General features: G+C 40.3%; 1 protein-coding gene across 2 annotated transcripts in view; it reads right to left on the bottom strand.

Moving 5' to 3' along the window:
* The window catches only part of THO1 (nuclear matrix protein-like protein), a 368535-nt gene that overhangs the window by 134428 nt on the left and 208074 nt on the right, over positions 1 to 26033 (bottom strand). The window lies entirely within an intron of this gene.

Raw genomic sequence — 26033 nt, 5'->3', positions numbered from 1 at the left:
CTTTTCCTCTTCTTTAGGTCTAGTCCTCTAGGTCACCTAGGGCATCAATTATCTCACAATCTAGCCATCCAAATATTTCGATTTTTGGTCCACAACTGCGTTTATGTGTGCTCAAGAAGCCCTCCAAATTTCATGAGATTCTGACAGTGGGATCTTGAAATATCGCAAGCCCTAGCTCGAAGACCAATTTTTGCCCTTGGTTTCCCTTAGGCTAGAAACCTCACTAGGGTCCTTACGTTTCCTTTCACTGAAAATCCATTCCTTGATCCCTTTCCCCTCCCAAATTAGGTCAAGCATGTCATTGGTTGCTAGATCCTATCCCCTTGACCAAACTTCAGTTACACTTGGTCCCATGTGGTCCAATGCACTATCAAGGTCAATTCTTCAAAGATCACCTGGAACCTAAGTTTCCACAAGAATTCTAGAGCTTAGGGATCTCCTTTATACAACACATACTCAAAACCTAACCCTAGAAATTCTCCTCAAGCAAACACTCACTAAAAATTGACACAAAAATTTTGGACTAATGTCCCCGAAAACCCTGAAGGGAAAACCGATGCAGTAGATGAGGGTTTATTTTATTATGCATCAACTAAAAAATATTACAATTGAATGCCTAACTGGCTATCCTCCTGAAATACATTGACCAAACAAACTACAGAAAATTATCTCCTTATGCAAATAATCCTATCTCCCCTAGCCTGCTCGAACCCTCTCACTGGGAACTCAAGTTGCCTGGAATTTGCACTACTGCCCTGGGAAATTCGTGCGGCCTACTAGCTAGCTCCCGGTGAGTCATCATGCCTCCCACTACCTCTGGAAAAATTCGTTCTGCATCCCGGATGATTTTTCCGGCCTCCAACAATTGCTACAAATCTTTCATGGCAACTCGCTCAGCTGGAATGGTTGTTTGCTCTAGTTGGACAACCCTCTTTGTAGAAATATATGGCCTCCTCTCTCATGTCAAACTGGTAATGGAGAGATACTGGAAAACTCTCCATGATTCTCCCCATTTTGCTCCCTCTTACTGATGCTCCTCAACTGGCTCGAATTCTTCCCTCACTAAATCTCTATGCACTGGGAAATTTGCAATGCCTAGGTAATAGATCCCTCACTTGTCTATATCTCCTCATCCCATCAATCTGCTCTTATAATCTCTCACCGGAGCTTCAACAACAATGATTAGATCCTCATCAATGGCTAAGATCATCTTACACTCGATCCATGTGAGTCATTAGAGCATTCTCGATTATCCTCAATTAATTCCCTTTAATTAATCAATTTTCCTAAGTTAGACTTGGGCATTTTTCAATTATTGATCAATTAATTTAATCGGGGAATTTTTGCAAGCTTATCTCATGAAACCTTTTCTATGTTTTGGAGATCTCGTGATCCTTAGCCTCTTAACACAAATCAAGACTAGAACACATGTCTAATGCTACAAAAACTAACAAATTACACAAGTATGAAATATATAAAGAATTTACATGATGATGATACAAATTCAATTACAAAACCAATACATATAACCAAAATAGCATTGAGTGCAAATGCAATCCATCTCTGAACAAAAAATACATCAACAAAGAGGCCCTAAATGACTTGTATAGTCCAAAAAAAATCATGCTACAAGCCTACAACAAATAACTAGTACCATATATCATCAAAATTGATGCAGAAGCATCCAGCTCAGCAATTTCATTGTATTTTAGAAGACATAGGGGGTCTTGTGTTTCCAAAGAAATTGGTTTCCTGAGTATTAAATTAATGTAATTATTAAGGTTTTTAACTAAGTTTATGAGAGATATTAAGAATAGGAATTAATTAGATATTGTGAGGAATATTGTAAATGTTCCCGAATGTTGGAGAACATGAGAGATTTAGGCTAGTTAAGATTCCATAAGGATTGAGAGATTTGGAAATCAATTGTAAATCTTAGATTAGGAATTGGTTTCATGGTTTGTGGAACTAGAGAGGATCCTTAGGGATTAGTTGAGTCAAAAGTGGACTTAGTTCAAAAGATTAAGGATCTGAACCAAAATGGGTTACAAAACCTTTTGTATAAATGTAAGCCTAAAAGGCATAGAGAGAGTTAGTTAGTGAGAGAGTGAGAATCAAAGTTCAGAGATTAGATAGGGTTTGACTGTAAGCGTACAGGCGGAAACTGAAAAAGGTCACTGATTAAAAAATCAGGCCAGAGAGAGAGATTAATTATGTAAATAATTGTTTATAAACGGAGAGAATTCGATTCCTTAGTTGTGTGGTGTGTATTGATTAATGGAATTATAAATTGTGTGTGAATTAGAGTAGTATATGTATGCAGGTGGAATTAAAGCAGAACGCAAAGGTGGAGAATAGTGATCTGATCGTTTGAATCCCACTGAAGGATCAAAGTTGAAGTTCAGATGTGATAGCGCTTGAAAGTACGTAGAAGTAAGTTCACGAGGAAGTTGCGTTGAAGAACAACCAAAGACCAGAAACCCTAGAGAAAACATAAACCATAGAAGAACAGAGAGAGGACACTGCATAGAGAAGGAGCACAGCAATCAAAAGTGATTGAAAAATCTCAGAAAGGATAGATGCATAAAGAATCGTATAGGCGAGTCGAATTAATAGACTAGAACACTGAGGAATTACATAAAGACGAAGAAAGGAAAGGAGGAAGAAATGAAGTAACCGTGCACAAGAACCATTGGATCAGTCAGATCAACGGACAAGATTGATAGAATAGGATCGGCAGAGATCTTATCGTGCAAAATAAAGTCAAGAAGTGAAGGGATCAGATTTAGCCACGTGACAGCAGAATAATGGAGCGGTCTACAGAAGCGGTAAGTAGTATCTCGCGTGGTCTAAAAATGGTAAACAGTATTTTACAAATTCACGTGATTAACCTGAGGGGTTGACACGTAGCACATAACCACTTATCTCGTGCGCTCTCAACCTATTATGTATCGTGCTAGTAATCGTGCGAGATTACACGATCATCATTGGATTGAGGTAAATGAAATATACGGTGGAGATCGGTCGGGCTAGTTGGCGCGTGATACGTCGCGATAGCCATTGGATCAAATGGGACAGATCGACGATGGTAATTTGGAGTGCCCAAAAGTCAAGTGTTGAAATAAATACGTCAGTTGTGCGACACGCGGTTGACGGTGATTGGTCAGGTTTGTTGTGGATCGGACGGTAAGAAAATCCACAGGTATAATCTGATTAACGTGTGATTAAATAGCTTCCGCTTAAGCATTTAATTAAGAGCATTAAACCTTGGTTTAAGAAGGTTTTACTAAGCAGGAATATTAAAATTCCTGGGACATAGTGTGACATGCAATTTTATTTGCATAATGTGGGTAGATGTGGTTTAGGCTACATCAAAAATGACTGCCTATATTGCCCACGGAGCATAGAGAAAACCGTGAAAGGGAGTTTTGTTAAGGCATCGTGTGGTGTAAAGGTCACTAGTTTGAAACTCTATGGACAAAAATCCAGCCATGATAAGGGCTGGTGTGGCCTAGGCTATGAGCGATCCCTGGGTGATTTTGACAACTTAAGTGATGGGTGCATTTTTAGTAGGGTCATGACGGAGGAGTTCAACAATCAATGCCACCAACATCGAGGTGCATAGAGGGCTCGATCCTCTTAACTAAATCCCAGTTCCATACCCTCATACATGACAAACTCTAATGGAAACGTTATAATCCCCCCAATCTTGAAATCCTGAAACCTGTAAGTCTCCTAGATTTTAAGTGGGGTCTAAAATTCTACTTTCTCCATATGAAATTCAATGAGGTCAAAACCACTCTAAAACATCCTAAGTCAATTAATGGTAAAGTTAAAAATTTAAGTAAAATGATGAAAATGAAAGATGAAGAAAAATGTCACTTTTACTTCAAGAATTTAATATTGCCATTAATAGCATTAGTAGCGCCTGGACAAATCCACTTCCCAATACTTGGAATCCCTTCTAACATGGCTTAATTCCCCTTAACTGCGCTCCAAAACCATGACTGAATTGCATGAGAATGAGGCAATAAATCAATTTCAGGATGTTTTTTGTTGATTTTTCAAGTGCAATAGATACAAGCACAGTATTTCTGGAAATAGATAATTACTTCTAATGATGTTGATCTTCTTTCAATTTTTCCAATATATCATTAAGCAATTATACTTTAGAAATTCAACCATATAAAGCAGTAGAACAATAGAGATCACAATGCACAAAGAAAGCACAAGATTTACCCTGGGAAAACCCACTAGGAGAAAAAACCCAACAACCTTTTCAATAGAGAAATTCTTCTTTTCAGCAGGAGACACACCTAGACCTCTAGTCAACAACTAGGTCAAACTGACCTTCAACAAATCTATGGTCAAACCTGGTCAACACCCTCCAAATCAAGCCTCCAATCTGACTCAACAACTCGTCCTTTTGTTCTTCTTCGATAGGCTGAATTTCGGCCTCCCAGAAACTACCTAGAATCCTAAAATTTCAGCCCTACAACTGCGTAGAAAATTTCAGCCCTGCAACTGCAACTTCCCAGAAAAAGATGTGAATTGGAGAGAGAGAGAGAGAGAGATCCTTCACACGTACGAGCTAGATAGAGAGTGAAAGAGATGAATTTGTCCTCCTTTTTGTCCTCCTTGTCCTTCTTTTCCTTTGCTTGGATGCCCAGAATATTGTTGCTTGAGACGGATCAAATTGATGCCTTGTGGAGGAATTCGATTTGTCTTTATATAGTGTACTGCTGGGTTGATTGGGTGTGTCTTTTGCCTATGCCAACTTGACTTGAAGGGAGGCCAACATGACTAACTTTGGAGCCAAAAGTTCAAATTTTCTCTTTTAAAAGCCCACAAGGACATGACTCAAAAATATATGTTTCTTTTGACTCTAGCATGAAGAACACGCTTTACAATGATCAATAAAATACATCAAGGGCCAAAATATACATTATGAAGCTCGACCATGGTTACAAAATTCAACATTTTTTTCACAAGACACATGTCCAAATTTTGGGACACCAATAGCGCTCATGTTCGCGTATGACACAAGTCAAACTAGTGTCAGACATCTGTTACCCACGTGTCGTGTCCAACACGAAAGATTCTAGACATGAGTGGGGAGCTGACATGTCAAGTGACTTTGATTATAACTTAATTTTCTATGCTACAGGTATTGGAATCATTGTTGTTTAGTGGTGTAGTTTTGAGTAATAACAAATAGGCACTATTGCTAGGTACACCATCAATCCTTGGATATTTCAATGGCATTGTTACGATTTTATTTAGTTTCAATCATACATAAGCATTTGCTCTAGACCTTAGCGAACCTGAACAATTATTACAAAACACGAGTGGATCGCCATTTAACAATGTCCATTGGCAATTCCATTGTAGAAAGATCATGATTGATCATGGATGTCAATACATATAGTAGGTGTAGAATGTCTTTTTTTCAGTTTTGTCACATTAAAAGGGGAGACTAAGAAACTATCCTAAGTGTCATGTCAGATTTATCAATAATATCATAAGATTATACTCGCATTCCGACCAAATAACATTATGGTGGATTATGCCTTTTCTTTTGACCTATAGTTTCATTACCTCTTTAGGAGTTCGAAACCAACAAACTTTGGGCAAGCTTTCTTGGCCACCCAAAGAATGTAGGAACTTCTTGAGGCTATAAAAAAACTTAATGATCAAATTTCCAGAGATGAATGGGATGATAATGATTCATGCTTGGACGTTCATTAACCAATATTTGCAAAATTTGAGTTGTTTGCAGAGTTTCATGAAGATGAATATAAAAAGATCAATTTACAAGTGGGTTTATTGGTTGCTTCCAGAGATGATGATAAAATTCAAGAGAGAGAGCAACAAGTCGGCCATGCATAATTGAATCAGTAGAAGACTTTATCCTTGGATAGTGGTTCAAGAATAGTTAGATCAAATACCTTTGCAGAAAGCAGAGTAAATTTCTCACACAAGAGGTGATCCTCCTTACATTTTTCCCATGATCTTGCATTCAGATTTAGTTTTACATGAATATTCTTTCACACACTATTGCTTGGATATCACAATTAATCACAAAGAAATTGCGCTTGGGATGATGGAGGTATTTCAGTGGGTGGATTTGAAGAATTCTGGTTCTTCTACGTTCATGTTTATTATCACTGAAGTACCATGTTCCAAGTTCTAGTCAACAGCCTTCATAATTTTCTTCAACAGCAAATACATCAAGACATCTTTCTAGCTTATGAGATTTCATCATTGGTAGAATTGGAGGGTTGACCATGTTGATCTTTCCCATCTAACAAATCATTTGACTATAGTATGTTGATTGATCATGGAAGCTTCAACAAATTTCTAAAATAAGAGATTATAGGCTTTGAGAAAGAAAAAAGATAAATAAAAATTAAAAAAGCAAGTGAAATTTTTCGTTTTGTAGGTAGTAGTTGTTTTTAGAATCTGCCATCAAGTGGAAGATTTTTTCCTTGTTTCCGAATCGTCATTTTTAGATTTTATTACTGCTATTATTATATCCTAAGACAGCATGTAAGTTGCCTTAGTTTGTAGATTTCCTTGTTCTTTTAGCTGATATCATATCCTATTTTGCAGTGTTAGACTTTTTTTTACTTTGGGTCAGCATAGTCATGTTTCCTTGCATAATACAACACCTATGTGGAAGGTACATTATTTACATGTATGCATACCATTATTAGTTTGTTGTTCATTATTTGTCCAAGTCAAACTTTTGAGTATGATGTCATTGATTCACTTGATGTTCCCTTGTGCTCATGTCTAGGTCAACCTAGGATGAGGGTGTCGTGTTTTCCATTATGTGATAACTATGTCTAACAGGTGGGTAGTGCTGAACAGATATTAGGAGTCTTGAGTCATCTTATTATTTTGTCTCTAGTCATTGCACTGAGTCATCTTCCTAGATCAGTCAGCTCCTCAACCAAACTCAGGGATATGGCACCATTTCTTCTACTTGTTTTTCACTTTGTGTCGAGGGAAGGGTTTTCATCATTGTTTTTCTCTTAGCATATCATTCCTTATCAACTCTGACACATTATTTGAGTGATCAAATGTGACAACCCTTTTTTCTATCCCCCTCATAAGTATTGTAATGAATTGTAATACATGTAAATAATGTGGAAATGTAAAACATTGAATCGCTGAGGGAAGTGGACAAGGATCCAAAGATCTGAGGAGGAGGAATTGCTTGCAAAACCAAGCCACTGTATTTATTACACCACCTATCTCCCTAATGGATTGATGGCATTGTTGGTGCAAACCTTGAACTCATGAATGGGCTTCCTAAGTGAAGGACAAGCCATGCAGTCTCAGTTGTTATGGAAGACGTGGGCGTGGTCAACACAAATGTAAGGGTACGAGAAGAAAATCCCAAGGAAAAACAATGTATGGAAGAGAGATGAGAAGGCAAACAAACTGCATAGTGGTGTGTAGCAAGACAAAGCTTGTTGAGAAAAAGAGAGAATAGCGAACGCATAAGGCAAGAGAGTGTAGAGTGTGAAACTAGCAATGCTCATGGATTTGTCGAGGAGAACTAGCTTTTCTCCAGCTTGTGTTCTATGTTTGGGATAGCATTCCTTGTGTCTTGCTAAGACTTGTATGTGTGCCTATGATTCGGTTGGCCAAGGAGAGCTCAATGGAGTCGAAACACTCAATGTTAGCCTTAGGGTTGATAAACCACTTGACAGGCTGAGGCACCCAGGTATTCACTGAAAGGACTAATAAAACACTAAGTGTTAGCCTTCAGGATGACAAACCACTTATGTACATGCTTCGTAAGTTGACAAACTACCTGGATGGTAGGCTCGTGACTCCTACAATGTTAGCTTAGAGAAGCTAGTTGATAAACGACCTAGATAGTGTGTTCATTCTCCTAGAACTGAGTTGCAACTCACTGAGCCTTGGATGAACCCTTGTGATTTATTTTCAATTGGACAGAGAACCAGTGATGTTACTGCTAGAGGAAATTGATATATCACCTGGAAAGTGGGCTCATCTTCTTAGCATCTGTTGACTAGTTATTGGTGAGAATATTGTGTTGAAATTCCTTATATCCCAAGTCTAGTCTATCTCTAGACTAGAACATAAGCACACTTAAGATAATCAACTATGAAGCACTTTGCACAACCAAAAATATTAACAGTGAAACCAACAACAATACATAGATTTATATGGCCCAAAACTTTTCTTATCAGTTCATCCACAAGAAAAACATATAGCTCTCGTACTAGGGATCATGGCCCTTCAGAAAACCCTGATACAAATGCTATGATACAAAAGTACAGCTAGGGCTTGAGGTCTAATTCTTCATACCCTCAACTCTATTTAAAAACAAAGAAAAAGTAACTTGACTTAATTGTTGATGTAATCCTCCACAGGCAGCCCTTTCAGTCCTCTTTGTCAACTGTTACCTAGCTATCCTTTGCCTCCATATTCACATAGAAGTTAGCTCCTTTTGACCTCTGTCAACCTAAGTCACATGACATGAGGACATGAGACACGGAGGACACGTAAATACGAGTATTCGACACGAGACGCAACAACCTCAGAAACAGGACACGAGGGGCACGTTTTATATATATATTAAAAAATACTGAAATATAGTGCTTGATCCATATAGATATGAATCATGATGATATCTATTTAGTATTTAGTATACACTATTTACTATTTAGTAATTTACTAGTTAGTTTATTAATTTACTACATCAATGATGTTCACCGTTCAATGTTCCTTGTTCATGTTATAAGTTTTGTTATTAACTTCAAACAAGTTTGATCATGTTCAAACTTCACATAAGGTAGTTTATGAACCATAAATTTATATGTGCTCAAACTTCATTGTTGACCAGAGCGTTAATCGAGCTTTCCCTCCCTTTAGACCTCGAAGGTGTTGTGAGCAATGAGCACATGACGGGGAGCTGGGATTTTTACTTCAACATGCGACCTATACATGGTCACTCGTGTATAATTAAGTTAAGTTCCGTAGGCTATAACACAACATACAAGAAATTTAAGTGCTCCAAACTCTCAACAAAGCATGCGAACTCTCGTCTCCTACATCTTCAGGTCCAGGTCGATGTGAAGTTGTGAGCATTGCGCTTGAATCTAATGGAATTCCTCACATTGCACAACAAATTGGATTCAAGCAATGAGCAAGCTCAACTTCGATGGCAAACAATGACAAAGAAAACCCAAAAATAAACCATGTTGTAGGATTTAAATGTCACTTTTCATGCGACACGTGTCCTAAAAACCAAAAATGTTAGGGCACGTTTTCGACATGTCCAAAACACGTGTCTCAATTGGAGGACACGAAAAAAACGTTTTCGACACGTTTTAGGGCAGTTTTCGTGTCCGACATGTGAAATACAGGACACGAGACCCTGAGGGATGTGTCCTGTGACTTAGCTGTCAACTGTAGCTCACAAGAGGATACTACATTTTGTCCATTGTATTATGCTAACATCAAACTTCTTACCATTAGGCCCTTCCTTTGACTTAACAGTCTTCCTTCCTCAAGCCTATACAACTCAACCTTCACTTGTCTACTACAACAACCTTTTCCTAGTTCAACCAGCCTTCGGCCCTTCACAAAGGTTTCTCGGTCAGGATAATCATCAAATCTGAGGCCCTTAGCCTATCTGTTTGCAACTTCGAACCCTTCTTGAGGTATTAACACCTCTTGCACCTTCAAACCCCCTCTTGAGGCTCTACAGCTTCCTGTAACTTCGAACCCCCTCCTACTACGGCTTGCCCTAAAATCATTGCGGCCATGTTCTAGGGCACTACTCTTGAGGCCCTTCGCCTTTTTCTAGGGTTGCGGCCCACTCTCCTACTCAAAACAAACTTTGGTCATGTCACAGAACAATGCTTCAACTGCGACCAACACTTCTTTTCCTCTGCCCAACACACAAAAACAATTCGACCTCTCTTAAATGGTTGCCCGTCCTTCTCCTTAGGCAGATAAGCTTCCAAGCTTGGCTTTTGCGACTTCCTTCTAGTTTTGCGGCTTACTTTAGGTCGTGTTCTCTTGTTCACAAGATGTATCTTTCCAAAACTTGTGATTTTCCACTCCATAGACCTCAGATATATACTAGTTTAAGGGGTGGAACCCAACGGTCATGTTTGTTGGCCTTGTTGGCCGACCTGAGCTTACATGACTCAAAAATTAAAATAAACTCATTTTCTTCATTTTAAGCCCACTCCTTTGGGTCAAAATCTCCAGGCTTGGGTACTTTACCCACAAACAAGTCCTTTTGTGGGCTTTCTCCTCACAAGTCAAGCACCCAAGACTTGTGGGAGTACCTCCTAAGCTACACAATTTTCAACACTAAGCAATTACCTCCTCAAACTCTAAATCCAACACAGGGTGGTCAGTTATAAGAAATATTGTAGTGTAGCTGGCCTGCAGTTCGGTGAAGAGTTCCAGTGCCTCCCTCAGCAGCGAATCATTATAAACTCAATTTCTTGGTTTTAAGCCCACTCCTTTGGGTCAAAACCCCCAAGCTTCAGTACTTTTCCCACAAACAAGTGTTTTTGTGGGCTTTCTCTTCACAAGTCAAGCACCCAAGACTTGTGGGAGTACCTCCTAAGCTACACAATTTTCAACACTGAGTGATTACCTCCTCAGACTCTAAATCTAGCACAGGGGTGGTCAGCTACAAGAAATATTGTAGTGTAATTGGCCTACAATTGGGTGGAGAGTTCTAGTCCCTCCCTCATTTGCCAATCATTAAGTTGTATAGATACGTGTATCTACTTGTACTTCTATTGCATTATGAAATTTGAATGATGTTGTTATGGGTTATAACAATGAATGTATCAATATTTCTTATGGAGGAATGGTGTTATTCCTAGTTGGCTTTAATGAGATGCATATGTGATTGTTCTCATGGTTTAAGAGGGACTTGCAGATCCCTATGACTGTTGATACTTTCCTAAGTGCAGGGTTACTCACCTAGTGTGTATGGCTATTTGTTGAGTTTAGATGACCGTCACTATGTGTGATTTCTATTGTTTGATACATTGTGAATATTGTGGATATTTGTTATTTGTAGACTGGCGAAAGTCTATTGTTGATGCTTTGTGTAGCTAGTTATATCAGTGGATCTAATAGTCCCTGTTGTATCCATTATGTGATTAATGGAATGTTGTGTATCTAAATTTACAATTAAGTCCCTATTATGGTTTTATGCATGCTGGTAGGCATGTTGAAAGTTTTATTTCCCTTACTATGGCCATGTTTGATGCTTGGAATGTTGTTGTGGGAATGAGGGATTTATTCTTGTCGTAATCTTGATGTTGACCATTGCTCGTCATCTAGAATGGCTGTGCAAGCCATTGAAGTCCTTAGGACTTCTAAGGTTGGTCGTTGTAGACACATTAAGCTTGCACTCAAGTCGAATGAACCATATCATACTTGCATTAAAGCAAAGTCTACAAAGATGGAGAAATGCTTGACCGAAGATAAATATATATGTGTGTGGGTGTGTGTGTCCCGAGGACGGAGATGTGCCTTTGCAAAATGGACACATTAATGTTACTTGCCAAGGATTTTCACATCGCGTTGCACCAGGTTTGCTAAGAGGCTTCAGGGTAAGTGGGTGTGATCAATAGAGGGCATGGGACAGGAAAATGCTCGTCACCTACTGCCAAGACTTTTCGTTGCACCACGGAGGAGAGATGATGGTTTCATCCCATGTGGGTGTCTTGGCGCTATTGACGAAGGTTAGGACAAAATGCCCTTTTCGTCACTAAATGGAAAACATTATTTGCATGGAGGCCCTAGTCCGATGGGGCCTAGGCCTTATGCTAGGTGGAAGATGCCACATATGCCAATTAAGGCGATGTGGAGAACCACGTAAGAGAATCCAAAGGGCATGGATTGGTGATCTGGGGGTATATTGCGTGGCATGCTGACAACGTGACATGTGGCAATCAAAAATGCCCTTTTGGATGGCTAAGAGGTAAGATTTTGGGTGACACGTGGCAAGCAAGAATGCCCTTTTTAGATGGATAAGAGGTAAGATTTTGGGTGACATGTGGCATCATGAGGGGATGCCATGTGGCAGAGTGACATCACCTTCATGTTAGCGTGACGCCATCAAGACATTGTAGAAGTGAGTGATGTGGACTCTGGAGGCCTATGCTAACATGTCACTAAGTGACACATGATGGTTGTTTGTGGTGCCTCCTGGTGTGAGGGTGCTCCATGGTGTTGATGGGGAGTTGATGTCACCCGAAGCCATGTCACTGCAAAGCGCGGGGCCCTTGCGAAGTTTTGTGGCAACTCTCTATCGCAAGGCATACAATGGACAGAAGCTACAGAAGAGACAAAAGCCACGGGATAGAGATTATCTGTGTTCAATGGCTGGAAACAAATTACATCATGCCACGGACATTAGCACAAAATACCCTCAGGAGTGTGGTGTGATGGCGTGGTGGCATTATGATGTGGCGGGTGCAATGTTGGATCTCGTGTGAGGTAGCAGCATCACATAGATACCACGTGGTCAATCCTTGTTGATGTGAGATGGGTTAATGGGACCAAACTTCAAAGGGGAATAACTTTTAATCTAGAGGTCGGATTGAGGAAAAATTTATATCATCATAAAGCTCTCGATGAGTTGGATGCAATGGTGATATCCAAGATTAATTTCGCTAACTTCGGGAATGGAAGAATTTTTATAACACCATCTTCATAAGGAGACCATGGAAGTTGGGTTAATTGAGAGTAACATTGTCACTCCAACTAGCAGTGGGAGGGAGCGTTACAGAGTGGTATAAGAATGCCCAAGTTCAACACTCAGACTAAATGGGTCGAACAGGATAAATTATAGAACTTTGTTACAGAATGTAGTGTTCTCTAGCAATTGTTGTGTGCAAATGTATGCTTCTTGTAGCATCTTGATTATGAATTGCATACTAACTTGAAATCTGGGGTTTTAAATAGCCCCGCATCCATATGCTTATTGCAGATTTGCCAAGACGATGGGTAGATATGCTATTTGTTAACTTTTAAGGTATCTTCTATGTTTGCAACAATTACTTCAAAGTCTTATCATCATTGACAATAATTGTAGATAGAACATCAACAATATGTAGAAGAAAATATGAGATAATTTGATTACAACTAAAGGTCCGAATTATATACATAGGTAAGGTACCTATTCATGAATGATCATGTCCTTGGGGACATGACTCTTCAACACTAATTATTAGTTAATTATTCATTATTTATGATTGTTATATATATATATATATATATATATATATATATATATATCATAACAAGCTTCTAGGAAGGGGAAATAGCTCCTAGTTGCACTCTTTAACACTCCCTCTCAACTAGGGAGGAATTCCACTTGTCAGCATTCATCCATTATTATGCTATCACGTCCATCATGTGCCATCTCTGCAACTTACCTCGTCTCTGCTGAAGATTGATGTCATAGTCCACTAAGAAAGGATTGAAAGAGGGTGTGTCACAAGACCCTGTCATCCTCGCCAAAATGACAGAGGCAAGTCCTCATGTCTAGGAATAGAACCCCTACTAGGCTTGATCCTTTAGTGATCAAGCTATTGAACATCATGCATCCTAGTAATAGGGAATACAGTAGTACTTGATGTGTTTGTTGGTAGTACTAATTAACCCTACCCACTTTTCCCAACTCATTGACCAGATGAGAGGTATTTCCCAAGAGTCCCAGACTTCAAGGGTAGGATACAGTGTTCCACGAGGACTCCCCCCCCTAGGAGTCTAGTTTCCTCGCTCCCCCGCGCTCCGGGGACTTGGGGACGAGTAGGGGACGTTTCCCCACGCCCCCAAAAATGAGGAAACTCAGGGGGACGTGCCAGGGAGTCGTTTCCCTTTCCTGAGGGGGCGTTTCTGAAAAAGGGGACGTGGGGGGGGCGAGGGGGACGAGAGGGGACAAGGGGGGGCGTGGGGGGACGTGGCACACGTTTATGCAAAAAAAACGATTTTAATTAACTTAACCCTAAAACTAATCTTTAATTAACAGTTAAACTAAGCGTAGGGTTTTGGAGTTTAACTGTTTCATGTTATAAGAACGGCAGGGTGAACACATAACAATACACACAACCTTTGCGCGTTGTGTATGTTGTTATTACTAGATCTGATCACTCCCATGCATGGAACCTCGATGGCATCTGTTGGAACATTGCAGATTGCAGAATGGACCCTTGATATGGCTATCACATTGGTAATGTGATTTGGTTATTTGCAGGAATTCTGGAGTGCACATATTAGACAAAATTGAAGACAGATCTTGAGGATTTCTATCACTATGAACCATCGGCCCTCTGATTAGACAAATTCTAAGTTTGATCCAAACAAATTCATTTATCTGTGGTTGTTGCTCAATATTACCCTACACATTCTGTGAGGAGATCATCCCTAAAGTGGTTACTCATCAATGCTTCTCTGCTTCTCTCAAAGCTCGACTCTTCAAGATTCACTATGGATGCTCAACATCAAAGGCTCCCTCTTGTGAAGAATTCAGTTTGTGACAATAAGAAATATTAAAAGGAAAAGAAGTTTAGCATCAAATTAACTTAACTTTTGTGTGGCAATGCTTGCTTTCTAAAAGACACACCGATCACGTTGAAGTATTTTTGATTTCTCTCAGTAACCCTAACTAGTGTCTTACAAGTATCTGTATAATCAAGATACAGTAATCCTTGAGGTCATTGTAATTTGGATTTAAACAAGAGTTTCAAAGTAAAGGAGCAGAAGTTGTAATACATATAGCCAAATTGTCAGATATGGAAGCTACAGGTTTAGATTGCAGATTTTTGGAGTTATGATAGAAGTATGAGTAATGTTCTAGACACAAATGTGCATCAGTGGACAGAGGCATTAGCATCTTGTTATGCCATCAGGAGTCTGCACAACAGTCACTCTTCAACAAGGATACAATTGACAATAGAATTCACACGAGCATAACACAACACTATTGTTTTGTATATCCTTGTAATTGATACTATGTACAGATGGGCAAAACTCACCAATGATTATAGCAGTTTGGCCTAGAACTGAACAGAGTTGCCTTGATAACATATTGTTGAAGTTGCAGAGGGCAGAAGTGTTAAGATTCTGAGATTAAGATCTTTTATTGATAACAAAGATGCAGGAAGAATAGATCTACAGTGATCTTCTACAACGACATTGTTGAGGTTTGTTGTGTATTATCAGAATACTGAGATGGTGGTATTGTTGTCTTTGTATTTTGTTATAATGTATGATCATTGATGTATGATTACAAATTAGAATTTTAAATTTATTATTTTATATGATATTAGAAATTTGGATAATGATATTCATATCAATGATCATACTTTGCAGCTTTTCAATTCAAACCAAATTGTCAAAGTGGACTCAATTAATAAATTATATTTTATATTTATAAGTTTTTAAGACCCTGACGCTCCCCCACGTTTCCTAAAAAATGGTGGGGAGCTTTTGCATAGGCCGCTCCCGCGCCCCCTCGCTCCCTCGCACCCTCGTCCCGGAACCTTTGTGGAACATTGGTAGGATATATGTTGGGTTATCCATAGGGGAAGGTGAACCACTCACCATATTCTCAAATAGCGCATTCCATATGGAAGGTGAACCGCTCACCCTATGTTCACATACTGGGGTATGTACTCTATAGGAGAAGGTGAACCACTCACCTTGTTCTCATATAGCGCATTCCATAAGGGAAGGTGAACCACTCACCGTATATTCACATACTGGGGTATATCTTCCACAGGGGAAGGTGAACCACTCACCTTGTGTTCACATATAGTGTACTCCATAGAGGAAGGTGAACTGCTCACACTATGTTCACATATTGGGGTATGTACACCACAGGGGAAGGTGAACCACTCACCTTGTGTTCACATGTTCGGTCTGTTACCCACCATTTTGTGGGTGATATCCCTAGGAGAATTTTTTTCTCCAAGGTGGTCATCAACTAGCAACCACCAGCTAGCTCATTGTACCATTTCTCCGCCACCTGAGCCAGCCATGTGGTCCCTCACCAATCTGCGATGAACGTATGTTTGAAGGTGGGCCTCCCAAACCTAAAGGTATGCCTTCTCATTTGGTAATTGAGTATTGTAGTTTGCTTATCATGGACACTTCTAGGCATGGATTAATGGGGGGGTTTGGCAGAAATAATGGGCTAGGTCTATTCTCTTGTCCCCTCATCCCCTTTGGATGATTAACCTTGGATTCTAATCCCGTGGGATCTCTTTTATTGACCATTTGGCTTTAGGGATGATATTTCACGGGAAACCCTAATTTTGATTGCGTGATCCCACTCCCTCATCAACATAAATTACCCCCTTTCGACTCATTATCACCCCATTCATCATTTCTCCCACCTAGGTCCACATTCCTCCACTAGGTCCACATAGGGCTAGCTCTTCCCTTCCCCTTTCCCACACCTTGGGTCAGGGTTGGAATGATGACCCAAAGGTTGATGCAGCTAAAAAGAAAGGCAAAAGCAAAATTGGCCACAATTAACAGGAAAACGCACCACAATGCAAAATATGGTCGGGACAAACACATTTAGCAGGTGGGCAAAAACCAACACATGAGCTATACCCCATCATCATGGCCATCGCATTGGTTCCTACAAGATCTCTGAACCTCCTTCATCTTATAGGAATCCATGACTGTCCCAACCCGCAATGGGCAATGAGCCACCCTACCTTAAAAGGGGTTTATCCACTGCTATATCTCACCCATCATGCTCTTACCCCTTGAGCCTTGAGCAGTTAATTAAATAAAAATCATTAAAAGCCAAAAGCCATATGAAGAAGGGTGGAAAAATCAAGGTTAGGGCACCTCATGTACCACGAATGCTCCCTCCTATACATTATATACCCAAGTGTGGGCTTCCCTTCTACTAGCTACGCCTAGGAATGCCCCTTCTCATCCCCTACTCCATTCACCTCTTTATCACATACCACCACCTTTTAAAGGATGTTCCTTGGACATATTACCCCCTTTAGAAGTAGAAACCACCTAATGGGATACTTTGTTAACCCCATTTGGAGTTTGGAGATATTAGTGCATGCCAAAACCCATTATGGAAGGGCAGGCCATTATGAAGTCCCCACTTGTGGTCCATGGTTCGTAAGCTCTTTTACTCTATTGTGTTGATGACCTATTGTATAGGAAGGCTAGGGGATGCATTAGATCTTATGCAGGATTGCAAGTGGTCTCCATCTTAGGTTTGGTCTCCCTATACGGGGTCCTAACCCTCTAGAGGGGAATATTGGCCCATGTAGGGTGTGTGTTGAGAGCCATGGGCCTCCACAGCAATAGACAGCACTCCATGGATCCCCAAATATGTTCAGAGATTGGCTCGAGATCCACCTAATGGACGAGGAAGATGCACTTGGTTCACCTTTTCCCAGCCATTCCCACAGATGTACCATACACTTGGCAGTTGACCCAGGACTTGTAGGATGATGTGGAATTACCTACACCATCATCTGAGCCCTTAAAGATGGTCTATAGGTATATTCGACTCATTTGGAGACCCATGAGGTTATTATTGTGCCCCCCCACACCCACTGGAAGCACCACAGGTTTATTGTTTCGAGAACACGGGGTCCCCCCTTGCCCATCACTTTTGAGGGTCCTATCCTTCATTATGGCACCTATGGACCTCATTAGGCCTCTTGGAGGACCCTACGACACATATTGTTTATCATTTGACCTATTGAGAGGCTTATTATTTCATCCATGAGCTAGTTTGGTGGGCTTGTCACCAAAAGTTAGGTTATTAGCACATTATTTTAGTTTTGGGGCTTATGTAGGCCTAAGAGACTAATTCGAACTCCTAATTAGTGCACAAATACAAGTGAGATGAATTCATTTTTTCGTCATCACATTGGATTGGATCACTCTTCTCTTTAGAGAATTTCGCACTTTTCCTAGGATGAAGAATTGGAGCATGGATGAATTTTGATGTTTGGATTGGGTTATCATATCTTGGAGTTTCTTTATTGTCAAATTGTTCATGGTTGGATATGTTCTCTTACATGTAAGTACACACATTTAATGTTATTCTTGTTTTACTATGTCATATGCATTGAATGGGATTTTCGTTATACTAGGGCTAATTTATAAATTGCGTAATTGCGGAATTATTGTTTCTATACAACATCTCTCAATGTATAGGCCATGTATGTTAAATGAAATCTCCTAGGGATAATTCTACCGGTGAATTTATCTTGATAAGCCATATTTTATGAAAAGCGAAGTATAAAAGCTTTGAGGTCACTTCTTATTGCCCTAAAGGCCAAGCGAAGTAGTCCTTAAGGCCTCCTTGACTGAGATACGAAGTCCTTTCTCATCATTCTCCTAGACTCCATTCTCCCCAAGGGATTAAGGCATTGGTCCTCCAATAGGTGATCACTCAAAGAACATTTTTCTCCACCTTTCTGTCTCTTCTAGGCCTAGCCAAGTTGGGTCACCTAGTACATTACTTTCTCAACAAAATAGCCCAAGAAAAAGTTTGATCTCCAAGCCTCCACTACGTTGGTGTGTCCTCAAGGCCTCCTCCAATTTTGAAGCCATTCCGATGTGGAGTTGTGAGATAACCCAAGCCCTAGCTCTGAGATCAAACTTTGCCCCGGTATTCCCTAGGCTAGCACCGCATAGGATCAATTTGATACGTTTATTTGGAAATTCTTGCTTTGATCCTTTCCCCTTCCTTGTCTAGGTTAAGAACATCATTTGTTGCTAGATTCTCTTTCCTTAACCTAGATTGGATCCACTTTTTCATGTGTGGTCCCACACCTTTGAAAAGTCAATTCTTCAAGAACCAATCAGGAAGTCGAGATCAATAAGGATTTTAGAATTAGGAAACTCCTTTACAAAGCATATTCCTCTAACCTGACCCTCAAACCCTCAACTCCTTATCCTAGAAATCTTTGTAACTTGCTTAAAAAGCAAGTAAGCTCTATTCTTAACCCCCCCTCTAGGAAAACGATCATTAAGGTCATTTCACATCCACTGGTTGATTCGTCCCTCGCAAGTGACTTTCTATATATCGGGTCTCCTCCCATCGGTGAAAGTCCGTAAAGAGTAGGGAGTCTTAGTTGAGGTAACACTGGACTAAGCCTCCATCGTTGCCCTTGATCTAGCAGCTGTCCCTTTAGGAGTCCCTTTCATGCCCCCTGCTAGTTTGAGCGGTAACATTTTGGCGTCGTTGTCAGGGGCACGAAACGTGTGCTTTGTGCCCTATACGCATTATTGATATATCATTTGGCGACTCCATTGGAGGAATGATTTCCTAGTTCCTCATTGAACTTCAAAGTCAATGCTTGTAGGGTGAAGCAACAATTTGTGAAGGCATTTTAATTCATCCTAGCGATTCCATTTTGGCATTATATGCAAGATCATGAAAAATGGCTAAAGAAAGTATCCATGACATTAGCCCCGAAGAAGAACAACACCTATGGGAAAGATTTGATTCGTGGTCTAAGCTTTGTGATCATCTGATAGAGCATGAGAACGAGGACTTCATACTCGATTTTTATAACAGGAGCAGGTCAAACCTCAACAGCATAAGGCAAGAGTATGACGAAGGGCCCACAGATTATCTCTTCTTGGAGCCTACCTATTATACTAATGCATTTAATTCCTTGTCTCACAAGATCAAAGAAAAATATGGCTCATTACCAGATGAGGATTTAGATGACCATGATGACCAAGAGAATGAGGATGATGAGCAAACATCAGTTATGGAATTGAGGGCCAATAGCAGTGAAGTGGAAGATATCTCCTCTGAGGATGACAAAGAGTTGGATCCTGAAAGCCTCAAAATCACGCAAGAAAGAATGGATGAATATAGTAGGTCATGCAGGGGGTTAGTAAAGGAATGTAATTCTAATGAAGTATTCTCTCGTTTATATGATGAAGAGGTGAAGCTTCATAAGATGAAATGTGAATATAAAGAGAACCTTACTGATGCACTCCTCCCAAAAGCATATTACCAAAATCATGTAACAAATACCTTAGCCATTATTCTTCGAGAGAAGAGAGAAGAAGAGAAGTCTTACTTGTCAACCAACCAAGATGAAGATGCCCTTGAGGATCTCGACGATGAGTAGGAAGATGAGTCTTCATTGGGCTTGCAAGATGGTCAGGATGATTTTGAGAGCACATGTGTTGAAATCAGGAGAAATAGAAGAAGAAGGACCTCTCTAAGGTAAAGTGCTTCCACTGTGGGAAACTGGGTAACTATGTGAACCAGTTTCCAAGGAAGAAGAGCAAGGGAGAGGCTTCTGAGACCAAGGCAGCGCCAGTGAGGGCGGGAAAGAAGTGGAGACAGGTGATGACTGTGCCATGAGTGCTCATGCGCCACTTGAGAGGAAGTGGGGAGACATCGGGGCTGTAATCAGATGGACTACAGGCGATGAGGGGCAAGATCCTCGAGGTACCCAACCTCTTGGATTATACCTAGCTACGAGAGCCCCGAAGCGGAGTAGCAGGACTGGCAGATGTCGGTAGAGATGGATGCAGATGGAGCAACAGAGAGGGATACAGTGCAGGAGTCCCGGGACAGCGTGAGGCAGCAGTGCGAGATGCATGGAGTTGTTGCAACAGCACAGAGGTCAGTGGAGGGAGCACTTGTCAGCGACAAAGGGAGCTTCAGCATCGGGAGTGTTTCTAGCCTAACAGAGATGTCAGAATTGGGAGGATCAATTGCTTACTTCTCAGTAACTGAGTTGCAGTGCAGCAGTTAGCAGTGGCAGTGCTATGGGCAGCATGATGCAGCATGATGAGAGGGGATGCAATGCAGATGCAGCAAATGTAGTGCCAGGACCATAGGCAGCAGCATGGATGCAAAGGGAGCTACGACAACGCCATGAGTAGCAGTACATGATGTAGCAGTGCAGAGGATGTTGGCCGGGGAGGCCTAGCATCAACACAGGGACCGATACTGGATGATCAGGGTGATACTCAGTGAGGAGTATTACTAGAGCACAGTCCTCGCTAAGAGGGAGAGTTGATTTGGGGTAGCATCGAATGTGCTCTAGCCTTGAAAATTGGTGGAGAGGCTAAAACACATGAGATCTCCAAGACCCATAAATGGTTTGCAGAATTTTTAATGGAGTTCCTAAGTCTAAACTTAGGAAAAATAAAATATTAATGGGTATTAACATAAAACTGGGTTAGAATGGTCCAAAAGTAATGGATCAAGCCAAATCTAATCTTATCAGTTGATTAGAGATTTAATCTCGGTCGTTGACGGATCAACAAGAAAAGTATAAGAGAAGGCTTGAGGGTCAGTTGGAGAACACACCAAGAGAGATCAAGAACTCGATTTTCTGGGGTAGGGTTTGCTAAGGAAATTGAGCGAGTGATCAGAGTTGCAGTTGAGGGGCAGTGAATACATAGCAAAGAGGGAGAGTTAGTACCGGAAGAATCAGCGCAGAAGCCGAGAGAGGTTGACACAAAGCCAACTAGAGGCCACGCAGAGGCAGCTAGGAGTTGCGCAAAGCTAGAGAAGGGCCAGTGTGTGAGACGCAACGGCTCCAGAGGTTGACGCAGAGCCCGGAGAGGCTGACGCTGGGCCAAAGAGGCTGACGCTGGGCCAAAGAGGCAGCGCTGGGAGATTTTTCATGGGACAGACTGGGAGCTGGAGAGCCGGATAGGGCAACACAGTCCCTATCAAAGTGATGCAGAGTAGCAAAAGCTGCATTGTTGCTGTGGAATCGTTCATTCGATGATTTAACGGAATATTTGTCTCCAACACAGTCCCTATCAAAGTGATGCAGAGCAACAGAAGCTGCATTGTTGCTGTGGAATCGTTCATTCGATGATTTAACGGAATATTTGTCTCCGACTGAGAGGTACTACTACAGAGGACATTCTCTGTTGGGTGAGCCATTTCTGGCACCCAGGTTGCATTCTGAAACTGCATAATAATAAAACCCTCTGAATAGTTGCACCGGTTTTCCCGCATTGGGTTTTTCCGGGGACATTAGTCCAAAAACAACGGTGTCACTTGTGTGCTAGTTTACTTTCAGTTGTTATTGTGCTTGTATTTATTTTCAGCATTTACATGGTAAATAACTTGTTAAGTAATTGAACAAGTAGGAAGAAATAAATCAGATAGCACAGGAAGAATTTCTAACAGGTTAAACTTAGAAATTCAACACATAGGAGAAAATTTTCTCCAATGGGGTTACCCACATTTGGTGGGTAACAATACCTATTTTGTGTGTGTGTGTGTGTGGGGGGGGGGGGGGGGGGGGTTGGTCCATGTCTCCAGGCATTCTGATTTCTAAAACATGTAGACATTTCGAAATTTCATCCAACTTAGTCTAATTCATATCATATATATATCTTCTTTCCAGATAAGTGACAATGTGATCATTTGATAACATTTTTAGTTATGCTTAAATTTAATAGGAAAAAGGTAAAATATTTAGCATCTTTAATGCTCGTTGATTTCCCCCATTCCTTTGTGAGTTGACAACCTTGCTTCTCCTTGACTTTGGATTTTTCAGGACTAGACAACTCCCCTTGTCACACAACAATAAGAAACTCACCCACTTGACTACTACACTATCATCAAACAATCCTATGCAATTCCTTGTTCTTTAAGAATATAGTATTACTAGGTTTTTAGAAAGCTCTCTTGTTGCTAAATAAGTTCTTCAAATGCAAAATGCACTGGCCATGCATGAAGACCTTCACAATCCTCTGTAACTAGTCTTTGAAGGTAGACACGATCATGCTTTACCATAGCTTAAACAAGCATGAATTACACAAATCATTAGACTAACAAATTTGACGTAAATAATCGTTGTTTTAATTTAATGCTTTGTTATTCAATAATCGTTGTTTTATTTTAATGCTCTGTTATTCGATATTTTGACTCAATTATATCATCTAGAGTCTAAATCTATGAAAACAAGAAGATGAGTTCCGTTGCAATCTTTTTAAATGCTTGAACCACAAATGGTTGCTCAAGGCGATCCTCAGTGATACAATATTTTACGTTCTATAAGTCCATATGCTCTATCCTCCTCTTCTTTACCTTCAGAACGCAGATCTACTACTTGAATAAACAAATATTGCCTTCCTTCTCAAGTGAGCAAATATGTTTTATAATCCACTGATTCGAAAATATGAAAATGACTTTGATTTTTATAATGTGTTTAAGAGTGTGTTTGCATGTGTAATTCGCCAATTATGCACTTAAGCATATTAAATATGAAGAACTTATAGAAAATTGCAGAAATGAGAAGAGAGAACACATAAACAAGAAACGTCCACATCTAGATTGTTAAATAAGTTTGTTTGTTGTTTGAACTACATCTTTGGGGCCTTTTCTCCAAGTGGGGAGACCTCTTTATTAATTTAGGTGCTAAGCCTCAAAGTACTTTGTTACATCAAAAGTACATTAAATGAGCCTCTTGTTGGCTCCCATACCTTTTGCTCAGCCTCAAGTACTTGCTCGAAAAACTGATTGAAAAAAGGCTGAGAAATGCCTCCAATATTTGCCTATAAGGTTTCTCGCTCTTGTTGGTCTCCGGGCTCTGTTCAAGCTTCAAGAGCTCTCGGCTTTGTAAAATGTTCAATGCTCTAAACTGTGGTGCGCTAGAATAATTTTACAATATAAACTTTTTGTGGCCAACTCAACTAGGGTCAAACCCGCAAGGGTGGCACCAGATTCAACAACAATATAACAAATGCCCACACGATCAAATTATTGTTTAACACCATATATCATATGGTATGGCACGTCATTAAACCAAACCCACGACCCAATTAAAATGTGATCCCGTGGTGCTAGCCCCTTGGCATTGTATATCACGTGGCATGGCACGTAATGTTTATAACAATATTGTTGTGGCATTTTAGTTGTATCCTTCGTAGGCGTCAAGATTATGTTGGTTGACAATTAAACCAACCGGGTAGTCCAACCATATTATACCATCCGTTACACCATATTTAAATCATATGATAACTATTTTGTGGCATTGCAATTTGATATATTTGGCAAGGCATTTGTCGGTCACTAAGTTTTGGTGGAGCCTCGAGATTTGGCCCATTTTGGTCATATGCCAATACAAACAAACTTAAATATAATATATGCCACCACCATAAACAACTTAACAACATGGTCTAACAGTAAGTTGCTTGTCTTGTAATTCGGCAGTCTCATCTTCAAATCTTGTTAGCATCGATTCATTCACCAAACTTTTTACTAGCCTGCAGAGCCATTTTGGCCACCACCGCGGTGTCACATGGCACCTCTCGATTGGGCCAATGTGGCAGGGCTTGGTTGCACCACCTATCTAGTCAGCGTAGCAACATTGCGCCCAATCAACACCAACTGTACCTGCCACATCAGTGCTTAGTCAGCGCCCGACCTACCACATGTTGGCTCTGGAAGCTACCACATCACCCTTTGACTATTGACTTTTTGGTTGTTTACCACGAACATCAGACTGCGATATCTTTGTCATACAAACTCCTTTTTCACCCATTAAAGTTTGTTAATTTTAGTTAACAATGGCATGTTCTATGCATAGCACAATTACTTCAATGATCCTTTAGCAGCCCAATGACAATTTCCAATTTAGTTTTCCAATAGCAATCACATTAACCATAATCACATTGACAGTAATTGTAGATAGAACATCAAATAAAATGCAAAAGACAAACCAAGACAAGAGCACACCATATTTGGCGGATGCTAGAGAAAAACCCCAAGATGAGGAAAACCCTTTGATCAAATTTTCTTATTATTATATCAAATGTTCAGCAGAGAAAGAGAGTACACAAAGTCAAAGTTGACTTGAAAAATCAAAGTCAAAAAGCCCTGTCAAATCTGCAGCCAACTGCAGTCAAATTCAGCCTTAATCAGAAAGTCAAAGATGGTCAATGCAGCAGCAAAACTTCCCCTTTGAAGCTCGGTCAAAGGAAGTCAAACTCGACCTCTTTAGCTGGTCAAATAGCAGTCAAAACAGTCCACAAAACAACAGTCAAACTCGGTCAACTGAAATCAACTTTTGCAGTCAACACAGGTCAAAGTGCTCAGAATTTCTCAATTTTTGTGCCAATCTGTACAGCCTGTCAAAAACGATTTTTCCCACAAAAATCATAGTCAAATGATGAGTCAAAGTGTCTGGTCAACACTGGTCAAACCCTTGCAACAGTCCTGAAATTCGGCCCTGCAATTTTCCCAGAAAATTCATCCTCCTTACCACACGTGTGAGAGAGAAGATCTGCCCAATAGCTGTACGAACCAATGAGAGAAGGAGAGAGAAGAAAATGTGTGAGTGATGATGCCAAATGAGGTGAGAGGTCACTTATATTTATACAAGTCATTGAGGGTGAAGTGACACGTCCATTGGGCTTCATGAGCCTACATGATGATGTGGCTGACCTTGACATTTTACACGTGTGGGCATAAATTCAAAAACACAATTCTGCTTGTCCAAATTTCATGATCTTTAGGTCGATTTTGGTCCTCTCGAAAAGAAGAATTTAATGCATAATCGTCTCCATCAAATGAGCTGTCCAAAGTGAAATTTGGCCCTAGTTGCCAATTTTAACAAAGTTGCATTGGATTCGGTTTTCCGAACTCTACGCAATCGCGTTGCTCTCACTCGAATCCAGAGACTTTGAATTTTTGGCCTTTCTGAGATCCTTCCAGATCATCGACTTTTCAAATTGGAAGCAAGATCCTCAAGGACAGACAAAAAACAATCTCAAATCAATCGTATTTGCAAGAAAATGAACCAACTAGAGTCTAAATCTATGAAAACAAGAAGATGAGTTGCACTGCAATCTTATTAAATGCTTGAACCACAAATGGTTGTTCAAGGAGATCCTTAGAGATACAATACTTTAGGTTCTATTGGTCCAGATGATCTATCCACCTCTTCTTTACCTTCAGAACATGGATCTATTTTTTGAATAAACAAATAGGGATTTCCTTCTCAAGTGAG

The sequence above is a fragment of the Pinus tabuliformis genome, chromosome J (assembly GCF_031772625.1).
Source record: "Pinus tabuliformis cultivar Carrire ecotype Pingquan chromosome J, CPIR1, whole genome shotgun sequence".
In the NCBI taxonomy this organism is placed as follows: domain Eukaryota; kingdom Viridiplantae; phylum Streptophyta; class Pinopsida; order Pinales; family Pinaceae; genus Pinus; species Pinus tabuliformis.
This window is presented reverse-complemented; position numbering and strand designations above follow the sequence as displayed.